Source organism: Callionymus lyra, unplaced genomic scaffold, assembly GCF_982586985.1.
Source record: "Callionymus lyra unplaced genomic scaffold, fCalLyr1.hap1.1 HAP1_SCAFFOLD_225, whole genome shotgun sequence".
In the NCBI taxonomy this organism is placed as follows: Eukaryota; Metazoa; Chordata; class Actinopteri; order Syngnathiformes; family Callionymidae; genus Callionymus; species Callionymus lyra.
In genome coordinates, this window is record NW_028258662.1 from 10,001 (window position 1) to 22,500 (window position 12,500).

At 58.2% G+C, this 12,500-nt stretch overlaps 1 non-coding gene across 1 annotated transcript; it reads right to left on the reverse strand.

The window, feature by feature from the left end:
- Positions 1-9,203: 9,203 nt before the first annotated feature.
- On the reverse strand, positions 9,204-9,322 carry LOC148057985 (5S ribosomal RNA). Its single transcript, XR_015710270.1, has one exon. It is a non-coding gene; the product is annotated as a 5S ribosomal RNA (ribosomal RNA).
- Positions 9,323-12,500: the final 3,178 nt, after the last annotated feature.

The following is a 12,500-nucleotide window of genomic DNA, read 5'->3' on the forward strand; positions in this document are numbered from 1 at the left end:
GCTCGGCCACCCTCCGAGCCTTTTCGCTCCCTCTCCTGTTATGGTGCCTCCCTATTAACCTCTAGGTGGTTGCGCTCGTGACATCAAAAAGACCACTTTTTGAGGAGCAGTCACACTCGGAAAAAATTTCTTTCGTCAGGCAAAAGAACCAGAGTTCTCCGCGGCCATCCACTCCAACCTTGTCCGACTTTGAGGCACCAGGCTCGGCCACCCTCCGAGCCTTTTCACTCCCTCTCCTGTTATGGTGCCTCCCTATTAACCTCTAGGTGGTTGCGCTCGTGACATCAAAAAGACCACTTTTTGAGGAGCAGTCACACTCGGAAAAAATTTCTTTCGTCAGGCAAAAGAACCAGAGTTCTCCGCGGCCATCCACTCCAACCTTGTCCGACTTTGAGGCACCAGGCTCGGCCACCCTCCGAGCCTTTTCCTTCCCTCTCCTGTTATGGTGCCTCCCTATTAACCTCTAGGTGGTTGCGCTCGTGACATCAAAAAGACCACTTTTTGCAGAGCAGTCACACTCGGAAAAAATTTCTTTCGTCAGGCAAAAGAACCAGAGTTCTCCGCGGCCATCCACTCCAACCTTGTCCGACTTTGAGGCACCAGGCTCGGCCACCCTCCGAGCCTTTTCACTCCCTCTCCTGTTATGGTGCCTCCCTATTAACCTCTAGGTGGTTGCGCTCGTGACATCAAAAAGACCACTTTTTGCAGAGCAGTCACACTCGGAAAAAATTTCTTTCGTCAGGCAAAAGAACCAGAGTTCTCAGCGGTCATCCACTCCAACCTTGTCCGACTTTGAGGCACCAGGCTCGGCCACCCTCCGAGCCTTTTCACTCCCTCTCCTGTTATGGTGCCTCCCTATTAACCTCTAGGTGGTTGCGCTCGTGACATCAAAAAGACCACTTTTTGCAGAGCAGTCACACTCGGAAAAAATGTATTTCGTCTGGCAAAAGAACCAGAGTTTTCAGCGGTCATCCACTCCAACCTTGTCCGATTTTGAGGCACCAGGCTCGGCCACCCTCCGAGCCTTTTCACTCCCTCTCCTGTTATGGTGCCTCCCTATTAACCTCTAGGTGGTTGCGCTCGTGACATCAAAAAGACCACTTTTTGCAGAGCAGTCACACTCGGAAAAAATTTCTTTCGTCAGGCAAAAGAACCAGAGTTTTCAGCGGTCATCCACTCCAACCTTGTCCGATTTTGAGGCACCAGGCTCGGCCACCCTCCGAGCCTTTTCACTCCCTCTCCTGTTATGGTGCCTCCCTATTAACCTCTAGGTGGTTGCGCTCGTGACATCAAAAAGACCACTTTTTGCAGAGCAGTCACACTCGGAAAAAATTTCTTTCGTCTGGCAAAAGAACCAGAGTTTTCAGCGGTCATCCACTCCAACCTTGTCCGACTTTGAGGCACCAGGCTCGGCCACCCTCCGAGCCTTTTCACTCCCTCTCCTGTTATGGTGCCTCCCTATTAACCTCTAGGTGGTTGCGCTCGTGACATCAAAAAGACCACTTTTTGAGGAGCAGTCACACTCGGAAAAAATTTATTTCGTCTGGCAAAAGAACCAGAGTTTTCAGCGGTCATCCACTCCAACCTTGTCCGATTTTGAGGCACCAGGCTCGGCCACCCTCCGAGCCTTTTCACTCCCTCTCCTGTTATGGTGCCTCCCTATTAACCTCTAGGTGGTTGCGCTCGTGACATCAAAAAGACCACTTTTTGCAGAGCAGTCACACTCGGGAAAAATTTATTTCGTCTGGCAAAAGAACCAGAGTTTTCAGCGGTCATCCACTCCAACCTTGTCCGATTTTGAGGCACCAGGCTCGGCCACCCTCCGAGCCTTTTCACTCCCTCTCCTGTTATGGTGCCTCCCTATTAACCTCTAGGTGGTTGCGCTCGTGACATCAAAAAGACCACTTTTTTCAGAGCAGTCACACTCGGGAAAAATTTCTTTCGTCTGGCAAAAGAACCAGAGTTTTCAGCGGTCATCCACTCCAACCTTGTCCGATTTTGAGGCACCAGGCTCGGCCACCGTCCGAGCCTTTTCACTCCCTCTCCTGTTATGGTGCCTCCCTATTAACCTCTAGGTGGTTGCGCTCGTGACATCAAAAAGACCACTTTTTTCAGAGCAGTCACACTCGGGAAAAATTTCTTTCGTCTGGCAAAAGAACCAGAGTTTTCAGCGGTCATCCACTCCAACCTTGTCCGATTTTGAGGCACCAGGCTCGGCCACCCTCCGAGCCTTTTCACTCCCTCTCCTGTTATGGTGCCTCCCTATTAACCTCTAGGTGGTTGCGCTCGTGACATCAAAAAGACCACTTTTTTCAGAGCAGTCACACTCGGGAAAAATTTCTTTCGTCTGGCAAAAGAACCAGAGTTATCAGCGGTCATCCACTCCAACCTTGTCCGACGTTGAGGCACCGATGTCGGCCAAGTTCTGAGCGTTCCACCGCCGAATGCCACTGGTCCTCAACACAGCGGACTTCCAATCCAACCTTGTCCGACTTTGAGGCACCGAAGTCGGCCTCAGCCCGAGCCTTCCCCCGCCGACCTCACTGGAGCCCGCCATCCAGGGACCGGCGGAGGTCGCCCGCATGACCGCGGCAAAGTGTCTCAAAGTCGGGCACGACCGCTCGAGTCACCCGCCAACCCGGTCCGGGGCACCTCCAGGGACCGGCGGAGGTCGCCCGCATGACCGCGGCAAAGTGTCTCAAAGTCGGGCATGACCGCTCGAGTCACCCGCCAACCCGGTCCGGGGCACCTCCAGGGACCGGCGGAGGACGCCCGCATGACCGCGACAAAGTGTCTCAAAGTCGGGCACGACCGCTCGAGTCACCCGCCAACCCGGTCCGGGGCACCTCCAGGGACCGGCGGAGGACGCCCGCATGACCGCGACAAAGTGTCTCAAAGTCGGGCATGACCGCTCGAGTCACCCGCCAACCCTTTCCGGGGCACCTCCAGGGACCGGCGGAGGACGCCCGCATGACCGCGACAAAGTGTCTCAAAGTCGGGCATGACCGCTCGAGTCACCCGCCAACCCGGTCCGGGGCACCTCCAGGGACCGGCGGAGGACGCCCGCATGACCGCGACAAAGTGTCTCAAAGTCGGGCACGACCGCTCGAGTCACCCGCCAACCCGGTCCGGGGCACCTCCAGGGACCGGCGGAGGACGCCCGCATGACCGCGACAAAGTGTCTCAAAGTCGGGCACGACCGTTCGAGTCACCCGCCAACCCGGTCCGGGGAACCTCCGGGGACCGGCGGAGGTCGCTCGCATGACCGCGACAAAGTGTCTCAAAGTCGGGCACGACCGCTCGAGTCACCCGCCAACCCGGTCCGGGGCACCTCCAGGGACCGGCGGAGGACGCCCGCATGACCGCGACAAAGTGTCTCAAAGTCGGGCATGACCGTTCGAGTCACCCGCCAACCCGGTCCGGGGCACCTCCAGGGACCGGCGGAGGAGGCCCGCATGACCGCGACAAAGTGTCTCAAAGTCGGGCATGACCGCTCGAGTCACCCGCCAACCCGGTCCGGGGCACCTCCGGGGACCGGCGGAGGACGCCCGCATGACCGCGACAAAGTGTCTCAAAGTCGGGCACGACCGCTCGAGTCACCCGCCAACCCGGTCCGGGGCACCTCCGGGGACCGGCGGAGGACGCCCGCATGACCGCGACAAAGTGTCTCAAAGTCGGGCACGACCGCTCGAGTCACCCGCCAACCCGGTCCGGGGCACCTCCGGGGACCGGCGGAGGACGCCCGCATGACCGCGACAAAGTGTCTCAAAGTCGGGCATGACCGCTCGAGTCACCCGCCAACCCGGTCCGGGGCACCTCCGGGGACCGGCGGAGGACGCCCGCATGACCGCGACAAAGTGTCTCAAAGTCGGGCACGACCGCTCGAGTCACCCGCCAACCCGGTCCGGGGCACCTCCGGGGAGCAGTGGAGGTCGCTCGCATGACCGCGACAAAGTGTCTCAAAGTCGGGCATGACCGCTCGAGTCGCCCGCCATCCCGGTCCGGAGCTCAACACTTTGTCGTTTTTTCCACTCCCTCCCCATTAACCTCTAGGTGGTTGCGCTCGTGACATCAAAAAGACCACTTTTTGCAGAGCAGTCACACTCGGAAAAAATTCGTTTCGTCTGGCAAAAGAACCAGAGTTCTCAGCGGGCTTCCAGTCCAACCTTGTCCGATTTTGAGGCACCAGGCTCGGCCACAGTCCGAGCCCATTCACTCCCTCCCCTGTTGTACTCGCTCCCTATTAACCTCTAGGTGGTTGCGCTCGTGACATCAAAAAGACCACTTTTTGAGGAGCAGTCACACTTGGGAAAAATCCGTTTGCGCTCACACCATCCCTCCCCATTAACCTCTAGGTGGTTGCGCTCGTGACATCAAAAAGACCACTTTTTGAGGAGCAGTCACACTTAGGAAAAATCCGTTTGCGCTCACACCATCCCTCCCCATTAACCTCTAGGTGGTTGCGCTCGTGACATCAAAAAGACCACTTTTTGAGGAGCAGTCAGACACCGAGGTTTTCTGGATTTATGTCCGTTTTCCTGGTTCTCTGACTCGGGCACCTTGTGACCGACATCCCCCCCTTCCCTGGTTCTATTTTGCCGATACTTTGGTGAGTTTTCTACCCGCAAACCAAGCCCCCCAAGCCCGCCGCCTGGTGGGGGAACATGCCCCCTGGTCCTGGTTCTATTTTAGGACACTTTGGTGAGTTTTCTACCCGCAAACCAAGCCCCCCAAGCCCGCCGCCTGGTGGGGGAACATGCCCCCTGGTCCCGGTTCTATTTTAGGACACTTTGGTGAGTTTTCTACCCGCAAACCAAGCCCCCCAAGCCCGCCGCCTGGTGGGGGAAGATGCCCCCTGGTCCCGGTTCTATTTTAGGACACTTTGGTGAGTTTTCTACCCGCAAACCAAGCCCCCCAAGCCCGCCGCCTGGTGGGGGAACATGCCCCCTGGTCCCGGTTCTATTTTAGGACACTTTGGTGAGTTTTCTACCCGCAAACCAAGCCCCCCAAGCCCGCCGCCTGGTGGGGGAACATGCCGCCTAGCCCGGTTCTATTTTAGGTCACTTTGGTGAGTTTTCTACCCGCAAACCAAGCCCCCCAAGCCCGCCGCCTGGTGGGGGAAGAGGCCCCCTGGTCCCGGTTCTATTTTAGGACACTTTGGTGAGTTTTCTACCCGCAAACCAAGCCCCCCAAGCCCGCCGCCTGGTGGGGGAACATGCCCCCTGGTCCTGGTTCTATTTTAGGACACTTTGGTGAGTTTTCTACCCGCAAACCAAGCCCCCCAAGCCCGCCGCCTGGTGGGGGAACATGCCCCCTGGTCCCGGTTCTATTTTAGGACACTTTGGTGAGTTTTCTACCCGGAAACCAAGCCCCCCAAGCCCGCCACCTGGTGGGGGAAGAGGCCCCCTGGTCCCGGTTCTATTTTAGGACACTTTGGTGAGTTTTCTACCCACACTGCAGGTCCCCAAATGCCGCCATCTGGTGGGGGAACATGCCGCCTGCACCGGTTCTATTTTAAGTCACTTTGGTGAGTTTTCTGCCCACACTACGGGTCCCCAAATGCCGCCATCTGGTGGGGGAACATGCCGCCTGCACCGGTTCTATTTTAAGTCACTTTGGTGAGTTTTCTGCCCACACTACGGGTCCCCAAATGCCGCCATCTGGTGGGGGAACATGCCGCCTGCACCGGTTCTATTTTAAGTCACTTTGGTGAGTTTTCTGCCCACACTACGGGTCCCCAAATGCCGCCATCTGGTGGGGGAACATGCCGCCTGCACCGGTTCTATTTTAAGTCACTTTGGTGAGTTTTCTGCCCACACTACGGCTCCCCAAATGCCGCCATCTGGTGGGGGAACATGCCGCCTGCACCGGTTCTATTTTAAGTCACTTTGGTGAGTTTTCTACCCACACTACGGGTCCCCAAATGCCGCCATCTGGTGGGGGAACATGCCGCCTGCACCGGTTCTATTTTAAGTCACTTTGGTGAGTTTTCTACCCACACTACGGGTCCCCAAATGCCGCCATCTGGTGGGGGAACATGCCGCCTGCACCGGTTCTATTTTAAGTCACTTTGGTGAGTTTTCTGCCCACACTACGGGTCCCCAAATGCCGCCATCTGGTGGGGGAACTGCCGCCTAGTCCCGGTTCTATTTTAGGTCACTTTTCTCACTTTCTGACCCACAAATAATGCCCCAAATGCCGCCGCCTGGTGGGGGGAACTGCCGCCTAGTCCCGGTTCTATTTTAGGTCACTTTTCTCACTTTCTTACCCACAAATAATGCCCCAAATGCCGCCGCCTGGTGGGGGGAACTGCCGCCTAGTCCCGGTTCTATTTTAGGTCACTTTTCTCACTTTCTGACCCACAAATAATGCCCCAAATGCCGCCGCCTGGTGGGGGGAACTGCCGCCTAGTCCCGGTTCTATTTTAGGTCACTTTTCTCACTTTCTGACCCACAAATAATGCCCCAAATGCCGCCGCCTGGTGGGGGGAACTGCCGCCTAGTCCCGGTTCTATTTTAGGTCACTTTTCTCACTTTCTGACCCACAAATAATGCCCCAAATGCCGCCGCCTGGTGGGGGGAACTGCCGCCTAGTCCCGGTTCTATTTTAGGTCACTTTTCTCACTTTCTTACCCACAAATAATGCCCCAAATGCCGCCGCCTGGTGGGGGGAACTGCCGCCTAGTCCCGGTTCTATTTTAGGTCACTTTTCTCACTTTCTTACCCACAAATAATGCCCCAAATGCCGCCGCCTGGTGGGGGGAACTGCCGCCTAGTCCCGGTTCTATTTTAGGTCACTTTTCTCACTTTCTGACCCACAAATAATGCCCCAAATGCCGCCGCCTGGTGGGGGGAACTGCCGCCTAGTCCCGGTTCTATTTTAGGTCACTTTTCTCACTTTCTGACCCACAAATAATGCCCCAAATGCCGCCGCCTGGTGGGGGGAACTGCCGCCTAGTCCCGGTTCTATTTTAGGTCACTTTTCTCACTTTCTGACCCACAAATAATGCCCCAAATGCCGCCGCCTGGTGGGGGGAACTGCCGCCTAGTCCCGGTTCTATTTTAGGTCACTTTTCTCACTTTCTGACCCACAAATAATGCCCCAAATGCCGCCGCCTGGTGGGGGGAACTGCCGCCTAGTCCCGGTTCTATTTTAGGTCACTTTTCTCACTTTCTGACCCACAAATAATGCCCCAAATGCCGCCGCCTGGTGGGGGGAACTGCCGCCTAGTCCCGGTTCTATTTTAGGTCACTTTTCTCACTTTCTTACCCACAAATAATGCCCCAAATGCCGCCGCCTGGTGGGGGGAACTGCCGCCTAGTCCCGGTTCTATTTTAGGTCACTTTTCTCACTTTCTTACCCACAAATAATGCCCCAAATGCCGCCGCCTGGTGGGGGGAACTGCCGCCTAGTCCCGGTTCTATTTTAGGTCACTTTTCTCACTTTCTTACCCACAAATAATGCCCCAAATGCCGCCGCCTGGTGGGGGGAACTGCCGCCTAGTCCCGGTTCTATTTTAGGTCACTTTTCTCACTTTCTTACCCACAAATAATGCCCCAAATGCCGCCGCCTGGTGGGGGGAACTGCCGCCTAGTCCCGGTTCTATTTTAGGTCACTTTTCTCACTTTCTGACCCACAAATAATGCCCCAAATGCCGCCGCCTGGTGGGGGGAACTGCCGCCTAGTCCCGGTTCTATTTTAGGTCACTTTTCTCACTTTCTGACCCACAAATAATGCCCCAAATGCCGCCGCCTGGTGGGGGGAACTGCCGCCTAGTCCCGGTTCTATTTTAGGTCACTTTTCTCACTTTCTGACCCACAAATAATGCCCCAAATGCCGCCGCCTGGTGGGGGGAACTGCCGCCTAGTCCCGGTTCTATTTTAGGTCACTTTTCTCACTTTCTGACCCACAAATAATGCCCCAAATGCCGCCGCCTGGTGGGGGGAACTGCCGCCTAGTCCCGGTTCTATTTTAGGTCACTTTTCTCACTTTCTGACCCACAAATAATGCCCCAAATGCCGCCGCCTGGTGGGGGGAACTGCCGCCTAGTCCCGGTTCTATTTTAGGTCACTTTTCTCACTTTCTTACCCACAAATAATGCCCCAAATGCCGCCGCCTGGTGGGGGGAACTGCCGCCTAGTCCCGGTTCTATTTTAGGTCACTTTTCTCACTTTCTTACCCACAAATAATGCCCCAAATGCCGCCGCCTGGTGGGGGGAACTGCCGCCTAGTCCCGGTTCTATTTTAGGTCACTTTTCTCACTTTCTGACCCACAAATAATGCCCCAAATGCCGCCGCCTGGTGGGGGGAACTGCCGCCTAGTCCCGGTTCTATTTTAGGTCACTTTTCTCACTTTCTGACCCACAAATAATGCCCCAAATGCCGCCGCCTGGTGGGGGGAACTGCCGCCTAGTCCCGGTTCTATTTTAGGTCACTTTTCTCACTTTCTGACCCACAAATAATGCCCCAAATGCCGCCGCCTGGTGGGGGGAACTGCCGCCTAGTCCCGGTTCTATTTTAGGTCACTTTTCTCACTTTCTGACCCACAAATAATGCCCCAAATGCCGCCGCCTGGTGGGGGGAACTGCCGCCTAGTCCCGGTTCTATTTTAGGTCACTTTTCTCACTTTCTTACCCACAAATAATGCCCCAAATGCCGCCGCCTGGTGGGGGGAACTGCCGCCTAGTCCCGGTTCTATTTTAGGTCACTTTTCTCACTTTCTTACCCACAAATAATGCCCCAAATGCCGCCGCCTGGTGGGGGGAACTGCCGCCTAGTCCCGGTTCTATTTTAGGTCACTTTTCTCACTTTCTGACCCACAAATAATGCCCCAAATGCCGCCGCCTGGTGGGGGGAACTGCCGCCTAGTCCCGGTTCTATTTTAGGTCACTTTTCTCACTTTCTGACCCACAAATAATGCCCCAAATGCCGCCGCCTGGTGGGGGGAACTGCCGCCTAGTCCCGGTTCTATTTTAGGTCACTTTTCTCACTTTCTTACCCACAAATAATGCCCCAAATGCCGCCGCCTGGTGGGGGGAACTGCCGCCTAGTCCCGGTTCTATTTTAGGTCACTTTTCTCACTTTCTGACCCACAAATAATGCCCCAAATGCCGCCGCCTGGTGGGGGGAACTGCCTGCTAGTCCCGGTTCTATTTTAGGTCACTTTTCTCACTTTTCTACCCACAAATAATGGCAAAAAAAAATGCTTACAGCACCCAGTATTCCCAGGCGGTCTCCCATCCAAGTACTAACTGGGCCCGACCCTGCTTGGCTTCCGAGATCAGACGAGATCGGGCTCATTCAGGGTGGTGTGGCCGTAAGCGAGGGAAGCGCTTGTGAAATGCCCCAAAGTGTTGAAAATGTTCCCCAGGCCCCTGGTTCCCCATCCCCGCAGGAGGAGGCTCCCCAGGCCCCCTGGTTCCCCATCCCCGCAGGAGGAGGCTCCCCAGGCCCCCTGGTGCAGGAGGAGGCTCCCCAGGCCCCTGGTTCCCCATCCCCGCAGGAGGAGGCTCCCCAGGCCCCCTGGTTCCCCATCCCCGCAGGAGGAGGCTCCCCAGGCCCCATGGTTCCCCATCACCGCAGGAGGAGGCTCCCCAGGCCCCTGGTTCCCCATCCCCGCAGGAGGAGGCTCCCCAGGCCCCCTGGTTCCCCATCCCCGCAGGAGGAGGCTCCCCAGGCCCCATGGTTCCCCATCACCGCAGGAGGAGGCTCCCCAGGCCCCCTGGTTCCCCATCCCCGCAGGAGGAGGCTCCCCAGGCCCCCTGGTGCAGGAGGAGGCTCCCCAGGCCCCCTGGTTCCCCATCCCCGCAGGAGGAGGCTCCCCAGGCCCCCTGGTTCTCCATGCCCGCAGGAGGAGGCTCCCCAGGCCCCTGGTTCTCCATCCCCGCAGGAGGAGGCTCCCCAGGCCCCCTGGTTCTCCATCCCCGCAGGAGGAGGCTCCCCAGGCCCCCTGGTTCTCCATCCCCGCAGGAGGAGGCTCCCCAGGCCCCTGGTTCTCCATCCCCGCAGTAGGAGGCTCCCCAGGCCCCCTGGTTCTCCATCCCCGCAGGAGGAGGCTCCCCAGGCCCCCTGGTTCCCCATCACCGCAGGAGGAGGCTCCCCAGGCCCCCTGGTTCCCCATCCCCGCAGGAGGAGGCTCCCCAGGCCCCCTGGTTCTCCATCCCCGCAGGAGGAGGCTCCCCAGACCCCCATGTTCTCCATGCCCGCAGGAGGAGGCTCCCCAGGCCCCTTGGTTCTCCATCCCCGCAGGAGGAGGCTCCCCAGGCCCCTGGTTCTCCATCCCCGCAGGAGGAGGCTCCCCAGGCCCCCTGGTTCTCCATGCCCGCAGGAGGAGGCTCCCCAGGCCCCCTGGTTCTCCATGCCCGCAGGAGGAGGCTCCCCAGGCCCCCATGTTCTCCATGCCCGCAGGAGGAGGCTCCCCAGGCCCCTTGGTTCTCCATCCCCGCAGGAGGAGGCTCCCCAGGCCCCTGGTTCCCCATCCCCGCAGGAGGAGGCTCCCCAGGCCCCCTGGTTCTCCATGCCCGCAGGAGGAGGCTCCCCAGGCCCCCTGGTTCTCCATGCCCGCAGGAGGAGGCTCCCCAGGCCCCCTGGTTCTCCATCCCCGCAGGAGGAGGCTCCCCAGGCCCCTGGTTCTCCATGCCCGCAGGAGGAGGCTCCCCAGGCCCCCTGGTTCTCCATGACCGCAGGAGGAGGCTCCCCAGGCCCCCTGGTTCTCCATCCCCGCAGGAGGAGGCTCCCCAGGCCCCCTGGTTCCCCATCCCCGCAGGAGGAGGCTCCCCAGGCCCCCTGGTTCTCCATCCCCGCAGGAGGAGGCTCCCCAGGCCCCCTGGTTCCCCATCCCCGCAGGAGGAGGCTCCCCAGGCCCCCTGGTTCTCCATGCCCGCAGGAGGAGGCTCCCCAGGCCCCCTGGTTCCCCATCCCCGCAGGAGGAGGCTCCCCAGGCCCCCTGGTTCTCCATCCCCGCAGGAGGAGGCCCCCCAGGCCCCTGGTTCCCCATCCCCGCAGGAGGAGGCTCCCCAGGCCCCCTGGTTCTCCATGCCCGCAGGAGGAGGCTCCCCAGGCCCCTGGTTGGGAGAGGGGGAAAAAGAGCAAAGTGTTTAAAAATGCCCCAAAGTGTTGAAAATGTTCCCCAGGCCCCTGGTTCCCCATCCCCGCAGGAGGAGGCTCCCCAGGCCCCCTGGTTGGGAGAGGGGGAAAAAGACCAAAGTGTTTAAAAATGCCCCAAAGTGTTGAAAATGTTCCCCAGGCCCCTGGCTCCCCATCCCCTCAGGAGGAGGCTCCCCAGGCCCCCTGGTTGGGAGAGGGGGAAAAAGAGCAAAGTGTTTAAAAATGCCCCAAAGTGTTGAAAATGTTCCCCAGGCCCCTGGTTCCCCATCCCCGCAGGAGGAGGCTCCCAAGGCCCCCTGGTTGGGAGAGGGGGAAAAAGAGCAAAGTGTTTAAAAATGCCCCAAAGTGTTGAAAATGTTCCCCAGGCCCCTGGTTCCCCATCCCCGCAGGAGGAGGCTCCCCAGGCCCCCTGGTTGGGAGAGGGGGAAAAAGAGCAAAGTGTTTAAAAATGCCCCAAAGTGTTGAAAATGTTCCCCAGGCCCCTGGTTCCCCATCCCCGCAGGAGGAGGCTCCCAAGGCCCCCTGGTTGGGAGAGGGGGAAAAAGAGCAAAGTGTTTAAAAATGCCCCAAAGTGTTGAAAATGTTCCCCAGGCCCCTGGTTCCCCATCCCCGCAGGAGGAGGCTCCCCAGGCCCCCTGGTTGGGAGAGGGGGAAAAAGACCAAAGTGTTTAAAAATGCCCCAAAGTGTTGAATAATGTTCCCCGGCCTCCTGGTACCCCATCCCCGCAGGAGGAGGCTCCCCAGGCCCCCTGGTTGGGAGAGGGGGAAAAAGAGCAAAGTGTTTAAAAATGCCCCAAAGTGTTGAAAATGTTCCCCAGGCCCCTGGTTCCCCATCCCCGCAGGAGGAGGCTCCCAAGGCCCCCTGGTTGGGAGAGGGGGGAAAAGAGCAAAGTGTTTAAAAATGCCCCAAAGTGTTGAAAATGTTCCCCAGGCCCCTGGTTCCCCATCCCCGCAGGAGGAGGCTCCCCAGGCCCCCTGGTTGGGAGAGGGGGAAAAAGAGCAAAGTGTTTAAAAATGCCCCAAAGTGTTGAAAATGTTCCCCAGGCCCCTGGTTCCCCATCCCCGCAGGAGGAGGCTCCCAAGGCCCCCTGGTTGGGAGAGGGGGAAAAAGAGCAAAGTGTTTAAAAATGCCCCAAAGTGTTGAAAATGTTCCCCAGGCCCCTGGTTCCCCATCCCCGCAGGAGGAGGCTCCCCAGGCCCCCTGGTTGGGAGAGGGGGAAAAAGACCAAAGTGTTTAAAAATGCCCCAAAGTGTTGAATAATGTTCCCCGGCCTCCTGGTACCCCATCCCCGCAGGAGGAGGCTCCCCAGGCCCCCTGGTTGGGAGAGGGGGAAAAAGAGCAAAGTGTTTAAAAATGCCCCAAAGTGTTGAAAATGTTCCCCAGGCCCCTGGTT